Raw genomic sequence first — 9,366 nt, forward strand, 5'->3', positions numbered from 1 at the left:
CGAGGACAAGGCCTGGATTGGATTCCCGATAATTGCTCCAACTGTCGCCACGCCCGACGTATTTTCGAACAAACGGTCACGTGTCGGGAATGGCAAACCCCCATGTTGTACGCGGATGATGAACCACATACCTTATGGGCTTGGACTCCATTATCTCGCCTTAAACACTGTTTTTAATTTTTCACAGACCATGCCGTTGACGATTTACACGGGCGGTGCGAAAGGCGTGGACACGCACGTGGAACGATTATGTCAGATGTATGGGCACGCGTGTGTGGTCGTCATTCCACCCTGTCACCCTCGAGCCAAGTCCCTCACGCCCTTGACGCAATCGGAGTTGGACGCCGTTACCCCCACCGTGACCCAGGCCGCGTTTCGATTGGGTCGACAAGTGCATCATCCCATCAGCCTTCAGTATATCCAACGCAATTATTATGTGATCCAGCCGGCGTCCTTAGTCTTGGCCGTGGGTTATTTTGACGCGTTGCACAAGCATCTCTTGGGCGGCACAGGCTGGAGTGTGGTCATGGCCCAGCTCTTAGGCAAACCCCTCTATGTCTTTGATGTGGATCGGGAAGACTGGTTATGGTGGAATCCCGCCCTAGGTCAATATCAACCATGTGAAGGCATGATCGAGGACTATATTGCCCTCCCCACCCTCCAGGACAAGACCGCCATTGTAGGCACGCGGGAAGAAGACCCAGCGATCTATCCCACCCTGGAACGTTTATTCAAACACCAATAAAAAAACACAGTTCTAAACCACATCATTTGTTTTATTTTTTTAATGAATATCGACGACCACAAAATTCATAGCTGACATCACATTCATAATCAAGTCCAGTCTCTTCATCACTTTGTCCACTGTATCGTACGAAGGTTTCCTTCTCCCTATCATGACGGGGCGCTGACCCAGGGAACAATTGATCTGATCCTTGAAGGTGTCAATCACAAAGGCAATGCCCTCGTTCAATAAGCGGTCGAGGTTGGGGGGTTGACGCGCCATCTCCGTCATCATGCCAATCTGAAACCCAGACATAAAAATTCTCAAAGTCAAGGTCATGAGAAGAAGATTCAAAACACATTTTTTACTCACCGAGAGCCGGTGATCCATGAGACGGTGGCAATGGTGGCAGCCATTTTTTCGGGGGGCATGCAACCGCACCACCACCTGGTTCCACCAACGGTCCTCGCCTAGGCGTTGAGGAAACCCTGTGATGTCGCATTTGGGTAGACCCTTGAACTCCTGCACCACCTTCTTTCGCTTATCCATAGTATAGAAACAATGGACCCAGAACATGATTTTGATTTGGACCTCCAACGGGAGCACGCGGCCAAACGGTTTGTTGTGGGGATCGACTAACCCTCGGCAGTCCATTCTGACACAGTGAACAGCATGCGATTGATGTCTTTTCTTGACATTCCCTTATTAATCCTCTGGTGTCCACCAATCACGTACTCGCGCTAGACCCTCTGGTCCAGGGAGGATAAGGTGTACCCATGGGGGGTACCCCCTAGAGTCTCCTCTCGTTTCTAGACACCCCCACGTGATGGCTCTCCACCACTCTGATTCGCTCGTGGAGTCTCTAAAGCACGTTGTGCGCCCTGTGTGGACTCATTCCAGTTTGTTCAGTCACGCTGATCAAGATGGTGAGCTCTCTGCAATCGATGGTGCTGTATTCTATGCCGATCGCCATGCTGTTTAACGCCCTAAAGATGTTGTGGCACACGCCTCTAAGAAGCGACTGCCTGCGTGCCTTCTTCAGAAGATGCACTCATGAAGAACTGCGGGATTGGGCCAAGACACTGCCGTGGGACCACCCCGTTGCCCGGAAACTCGACCACGAGGTCCATCGCCGCCGCATGGCTGGTAAGTGTCATGGCTTTGATTTTTTCGGGTGTGTGGGTCCTTTTTTTTCCTCATGTCCCTTTTTTGATTCTTAGACGTGTTCAAGGGATTTGAATTTCTACGCACCGTGCTGTGGCCTATCCACCTGTGCCTTTGCCCTCGACGAGCTCGACTCAATTGGGCCGCGCGGTTCTGGGTCCCAGCCTGTTCCTGTTGATTTTCATTTTTTTATTAGATTCTTGGGATCATGTGGAGAATCAGCCGGTGTGTCATATTTATCAGTGGGTCGCCCACCCCACTCCTGGCGGGGTCTGTAACCATTGTGAGAGAATGATGGAGGGATTAAGATTAGATGATGTGATTGCAGGCAACCGGGAGGGGTCCCTCACTGAAGATGAAATCGTGGACTATGTACAGAGTGGGGACCCCAACCATCGGGACTGGGACGATTGGCCCTTACGAATGACGTTCCGTATTAATTCGTTTCTCCGGCGCCAGGGTCCTGTGGATGACCCGGATTTAGCCCTGTTAGGTTTTTTAGAGGAGGATTAATTTTAGTTCAAATTTTTTTTTTTTTTTACAGCCACGCATTGTTTGTTGCGTCATCATACGCAATGGATCCGCCCTTTGCAAGCCGGTTTTTTTCGTACCAGTATTCCTGTCTTGATTCGACTTTCCACCTCTTTGTAGGCTTTCATTATACGTTAAAACATTATGGAGGATGGATTAGACCCGTGCAATTGCGATGTCATTATAGTACGGTTCGATGTGTAATTAGTCTTCATGAAACGTTTCAGATGTGATTTCTACGATGGAGGAATGGGGGTGGATCCTTGCCGTGCAACAACAATACCATATTCATAGTGTTTATCATTTCGTGAAATTCTGTAATCATCCATAGTCTTCATGAGTTCAGCCCATTATTATTAAATTTTTAGATGTGATTATCGCGATTGACATCTATGGGTACAGATGTTGGATACAAGACCGTCTTGATTATTTACTTATGGGCTCAGAAGAGTAATCATCCATTATTCTTTTCGTAGATTCGCTTACCATTCTCAGTACCCACAGGGTTCATGGTACTTCCGCTGCATGGTGTTTCCTCGGCAGCATCGTGCAGTGGTACACTGGATCGGGGATTCATCTTCCATTTCCGAGACCCATTAAATTACTCTGTTGTCGTTGTTATTTGAACTTTCGTCGTGCTAGTGACTTACATGTGCCCTGTTATTGGTGCGAGATATTGCAAACCATGGGCTACTTACCCCATCCTTAAAAAATTTTTTTTTTTTTTTTCAGATTCTCGTTTTGTCATACGAGCCATTTATCTCCCTTTCCTTTTTCAGCCATTGCCCAGGTGATTGACCAACATTCAAGGTCCCTTCAAAATTTGACGGGGCGTTTGTATTTTGTGTGCAAACGGTGCTGGATCTATTTACGGCACGTGTCCGAACTCCATGAACCCTGTCGGGGCTGTGCCATGATGGACAGCATGGATTGGGAATTTTGAACACCCGGCAGGGGGAGGTCTGCATGGTGGCGCCACCCTTGCTGGATGTTCATGATTATTTTTTTTTTAATTAGATTCCTTTTGGGTCTTACAAGTTGTCATGATTTTCACAAGTATTATCCCTCACAAACTTTGTATCATCAATTATCAAGGACGGGCCAGCTTACTCCATTTGTTCAAACTAAAACGTTAATTTTTTTCCCAGAAACGCTTTGGATCTTTCAACATTTTAATTTCAACCAAGACTGGATTTTAATTGAATTGTTTTGTATACAATCTTTTCCGGGCGTGACACCACGAGGGCGTCACACACGTCCCACTTTGTAATTAAGTCTTTTTTGTTTTTCTAGTTATTCATTGGACAGTAAGACACCGCCTCGTGCGTGCCAATGGTCGAGTATTTCTGATTCAGTTTGCTTCTTGGCTCTAAACAATGTCATTTCATTTTTTTGTAGGTATTTTTTTTCATGTCGATTTGTTTTTGATCAAACCTTGGTCATTGTTAGGATTCAATCATTATATTCCATGGCCTCATCCGCATTGTATGACTCCTTCAGCCAGGAAGCAAACACCCTATCTTTATTGTGCGTATTGATGTCAAACAATGGGCGTGATGTCACTAGGACCTCACACACGTCCCGGATGTCATTCAGGGCATTGTCGAGATTTGTATTAAACAATGATGTGGACCTCTATACAGTGTGTGTGTTTTTTTTATGGACTTCCGGGAAATGCGAGGGGATTGGGGCTTTGGTTTGAGCGTCCCATTCGTACCCAGGTTCTACGCGGTCTTTAAAACTATGCCAAGTATGCGGATCCACCTCTTGTGGGGGGTCACGTGATTTTTATGCCCATATTTGGGAGCTTTGACGTCACTTTGGTCACATGAGCTGTATGCTTGATTCTGATTGGTCGAGAAAAATTTTGCTGCGCTGTGATTGGTTAGTCCCGTTAGTAGCCCTATGTACTACTAACATTGAAGATTTTTAGCGTTTTGGCTGAGTTTGTGCTTTGGGAGTTGTCTATTGTTTCTAGTCTGTCATTAAACAGCATTCTTGTTCAGCACGCGTGCAATGACCACGCTTGGCTGACTTCCGAATGCTCACCGAGATATGATAATTTAGTATAAGAAAATAGAAGGGATTCCCGTCACGAGTTGGTTAAATTATTGGCTTGCATTAAACCTATGAAAAATGATTTTTTTTAATAGTAAGTAGATTTAGTGTGTAGCACTTCTTGATTTTTTTTGCAAAGGCACAAGAAGCACGAGAATTGATTACAAATTGTGAGTTAAACCTTTATGTATCACGCGATAGCCTGTCTCACTGTACCAAAATTATCATATCTCACTGAGCATTCGGAAGTCAGCCAAGCGCGGTCATTGCACGCGTGCTGAACAAGAATGCTGTATCATGACAGACTAGAAACAATAGACAACTCCCAAAGGACAATTTCAGCCAAAACGCTAAAAATCTTCAATGTTTACTCAAGTTTTTTTTATTTGTAGTCAGGCAGTAAAATGATTTCAATACAATGATAATCATCATCGGTCTCGTTTTATTAATTTCAACTACTTTGTTTCATGATTGTTATATTACAGAGCTCACCTAATCCTCCGGGGGCTATGTGACGTTATTTCCTGATGAAGTAAGCACATAATTGACGTAAAATAGCAATATTGCAATATCCTCATGATGTCAAATGATCAAATGTTACCTAAAATAAGAGACGAGGTCTATCTGCGTGGTGGTCAGCAGATAATAGTTAACAATTAGTTAATATTGTTGAATAATCCCCGAGACGAAGTCGAGGGGATTATTCAACAATATTAACTGAGCCTGAGGTGAATAATTGTTTTAGTATATTCACACGAAGTGATCTAAACAGAATCAGAAAGGAAACCATTAAAAAACGATTAGTTTGATTGACGGGTGAAAATTCATGCGTGAACGCGAAGCCGTAAACAGTGGATAGGCAAAAGTTAGATCTTTAGAGTACCTTCAAACATGGCAAATGATAGTTTTAATCCTTTTGTATCGAGTTTTGTAAGCTTTAGCATCAACGGTTTAAAAGAAAACGCCGAAAATTTAAATTACTACCCAATTCTGAGAAGAAAAGTATCTAGAGCTTTATTTGTTTCTGTCAACTCACCGTGAATGAGAAAATTTTCTTCGTCTCTTCTTGCAAATGCTGTCAACAGCGGCTGCGATCAAGGTGAGCGTTGTTTATCTCCAAAGTTCTTTGCCTTGTTAACTTGCTGGCACGTACAATTTTCGAGAATATTTGCCTTCCTCTCTTCTCCATAAATTAACTTCTATTTATAGGCAAAATTGGTCTTGCGAGAAAATCCCGAAATCACAAAACAGTGACAAAACGACCTCGTTTTCCTCTGAAGTGGTAAACATAGCTTCGAGCGTACAAAAAGTCAGCTAAAGTAAACCACTTCACAATAAATCACGCTGTTTAAACACCATGAAGTCTTTTCTTGCCTTCAAAGTCATCAGCACTTGGATATTCGTGTATTTTCAAAAAGGTTTTACTTTGAAACTTTGGCAAAACACCCAGTTCACGACAGCGATTTTGTTCGGCTTTATATTCACCGCCTAGCGCGGTGAATATAACGTCATAGTCCGAGATAACCAATCAGATTGCTTGAATTACCAAGATCACTGACTGTGTATATACTCACAGTATTTATCCCACAGTAAATATTTGGATGGAAGTAGGAGCGGTGAGGAAATGATTTAAAAATTGAAAAAATAATATCATGCATCTCTGTTTTTCTTGCATATCGTATTTGTCTTTTGGTATTGAAATTGCGGGGGAAACTAAACCGCAACAACACGCTCGATCGATTTGTTGGTTACATCTTTTTTCCCGGGCGAGGACATCCAAAGGTTATAGAAGTTATGATGCTGATAAAATTTACTGGAGACAGTGTCAAGTTTATTGGAAGTGAGTATATGCAAGAGAGCCTTATAAACATGAGCTTACAGCTATACATATCATACTTGAATAAACATATATTCACACTTCATATACACTTTTCACATCGTTTATTGCCACCAGTCAACACCTTAAATTCAAAGTGAAAATTCAAAACAATCCTAATAAACAACTCACAGCTACTACTGAAAGCTCTGTACCTTGAAGGGACCTTAGGGACCGATCGTTTATTTTCGTCCCGGCGAAACACGCTCGATCAATTTGTTGGTTACGTCTTTTTTCGTGGACCTCAATCAACTGTTTCCATGGGTTTCTTACGCGCTCTGATAGAGAAGGTTCCTTTATCGCTGAATGAAGGGCGAGAATAATTTCGAATGACGACAGCGTTTTTAATTGTTTCATTAAGATCAAGGATTACATTGTTAAAACAACGAGGTCTCTGCTAGCTGAGTGAAATACAGTGGAAATAGCCGAAACATTTTCTATAGCTGACGTAAAGGTTTTCAGGTTGTTTATTTATTTGATTGTATTAAAACACCGGAGCCGCGGACGACGAATTACCAAGAACTATAAATTCAAAGAAAGGAAAGATATCACACCGACAAGGGGCCAAGTTTCCTCAGAATGGAGGCTGTTTTCGAAAATGAATTTTGTAACCTTCAGATCTACTTATCATTCTCCATGCTATTGAAAAGCAGGCCCGTAAGTAAGAAATCCTCCCCCCCCCCCCCCACAGAGGCACAGAGGTTCACTTTTTTATATTAATCAGCGACTTAAAACAAAGTGAAGTAGTGATATTGTTCTATTCTAATTTACTGATTGTGTAGTAAAATCCTGTAAAAGAGGTCACTAGCCTGGCGTACCCTTTCCACAAAACGTCCTTTAGCCTTCGTAAAGTATAAAAAGGGGTTTTGGTGTGCCTACAAGACATTTTTTCATTGCTCAATAATAGGGTTTCCTTGCCATAGGTTTCTGCAAAGTGGTGGATCTGAATTGTTATTTTAACAGTAGGCGAGTATGAGAATGGGCCATTTTCACGATGATGACATTTGACTACAACTACCACAATTCATTTCGTTTTTGCTTTCTTATTTGAATTTGTCAATCCCGCTGAGGATTAAAGAACAATAGCTCTAATTTGCACAAAAAACAACAAACTAAAAGATTCTGGTATTTGTAGTAAAATGACATCATCGTGCAATAATATTATTGTGCTATTCCCGTCAGCTTCGACATGCTGGACCCAGCTCTTTGTGTTGCTTGGAGGATATTAAAACTCCTATTCACGCTACACAACTATTTGTGGAGAAAATGTTTTTTTTATGGCGCCATTTTTTGTTGTTGAAAGTATATACGTTTTACCACACCGTGATAGTTTTAAATGCATTTACAGCCATTCCAGGGGCCTTAAAATTAAAAATGTTATGGGGGAGCATGCCCCCGGATAGCCCTAGGTGGTACACGTCCACGCGTTCCAAGTCAACCCCCCCCCCAACCCCCGCCCCAAAATTGTAAACTTGTCTTGCACTTCAGTCTCAGACAACCAAAGCTCCCCCCACTAAAGGCTTGCCCCTCCGGTCTCATTTGGTCCGTCTCCTTTTTGGTCACACATCCCCACAAAAAAAAAGAACCTGGCTAAGGGCCTGAATAGAATCCAGAGCTAGCAAGACTTCAGACGAGTTGCGAGCGTGCATCGAGAAAGCGTATGTGGTTGTTACTTACAGTTTGTAAATAAGTCGATAATTTGTGTTTCTCCGACAAACACTCAACAAATTCGTACTCCTCGTAGTCTTGACATGAAGCAGTGCCAGATCCTTTAGCAAAGTATTGCAAAAACGACTTCTTCTTCCGAGTGCTCTAGAAACGGGGAAAGAGTTCGTTCCGGGCCAACGCGTGAAAAACCATGGTAACGGTTTATTGACGTCCACCAAAACGCAGGTTTGAACCCAAAGAAAAAAGACCTTTGAGGGCGCGTGTTAGAGGTAACCGCTGTAATTGGATTCCTTTTTATAGGGAGTCGCACATAAATCGATGTGCACTCATTCTCTCCGAATTATAAATGAACAAAATTCTGGTTACAAATTCTAGCATAGCATGCGTATGAGGAGTACAAGAAATTGTAATTTGAATTTGCTTTGTCCTAGATATAATTATGCTCGGAGGGTGGTCGGTCTTTTTCAGTTCGTTCTGTTAAGGACTGGTACTCTATTTCAAGATCTCTTAGAGCTTTGGACAGCTACTCATTAGTTTTTTAATAAAGCCTTTTTGAGAAATTTTTTGTTACTCCGAAAAAAGACTTTTAAAACGTGGCTTGACCACAAAAGGAAAAGATAAAATAATCCGGAAAATCCGTTCGATTGACCTGCTATTACAGCTCTAAAATAAGTGGAATAATTATTCCAAATACCGCCCAGGGGAGCAGAATGTTTGGAAGAAAACGGAATAATTACTTTATTTCCTTGCGGTGGAAAGTTTTTACTAAGTCGTCGGTAACAATCATCAACATATAAACAAGCTAGAAAACGCATTCCGCAGAAACGGCTAGTTCTCTGGAAGAGAGAAAAAACTCTCAAGCTTATTATAACATTTTTCCTCACACAGAAAATGCGAAAAATATACTGAATTTTTTCACTCGGTGTCAGGGTAACCCGTAATCCAAACAGTTGAACCCCGGTGGTTAAATGTCTTACAAAAACACCAGGCATGGTTACCGTAGTAATAGACCTTTCCCGCATTCCAGTAAACAAATGCACTAACTCGAGGCTCGGGTGGACAAAATACAGTGAGTGATTTGTATGAAATTGTCCACCCGAGCCTCGTCCTCATTTCTTTATGTCTGCTCACTGGAGCGTAATGCGGGAAGGTTGGCGCAGTTTTTTTTTTTAATTTTGCAAAAAGAACAAATCTCATCGCTAAAAATTTAAGTTAAAATACTTTAAAACCGTTAAGGCAAAGACCACCACACCTAGCGCGGACGTTCCCTAAAATTTATCTGGGAGCATTTTGAAGTCGTTGTAACATGTACGTCAATATCGATGTTACCATGGCAACCGAGTTA

The sequence above is a fragment of the Porites lutea genome, chromosome 8 (assembly GCF_958299795.1).
Source record: "Porites lutea chromosome 8, jaPorLute2.1, whole genome shotgun sequence".
In the NCBI taxonomy this organism is placed as follows: domain Eukaryota; kingdom Metazoa; phylum Cnidaria; class Anthozoa; order Scleractinia; family Poritidae; genus Porites; species Porites lutea.